The sequence below is a fragment of the Penaeus monodon genome, chromosome 20 (genome assembly GCF_015228065.2).
Source record: "Penaeus monodon isolate SGIC_2016 chromosome 20, NSTDA_Pmon_1, whole genome shotgun sequence".
NCBI classification, from domain to species: Eukaryota; Metazoa; Arthropoda; class Malacostraca; order Decapoda; family Penaeidae; genus Penaeus; species Penaeus monodon.
In genome coordinates this window covers 38491194-38491438 of record NC_051405.1, presented here as the reverse complement: position 1 = coordinate 38491438, position 245 = coordinate 38491194, and positions in this window count along the sequence as shown.

Genomic DNA, 245 nt, shown 5'->3' with positions numbered 1-245 from the left:
TTTGTAACGGGAACTGTTTAACATTTACTCATTACAATAATAATAAGTTTTACTCTCAGAAAGGAAATTAATCCCCAGTAGAGTAAAACAAAACAGAAACAGATCTGCTAAAGCCATTTACAATGTGAATATTTACAGCCTGATGTACATCAAACGATAAACTGATTCATACTCATGTTTTATTCATTTCATCCAACAACGCATTTCGAATAAACTTAGTACGTGTATCTGTCTGCTGCTGTTGC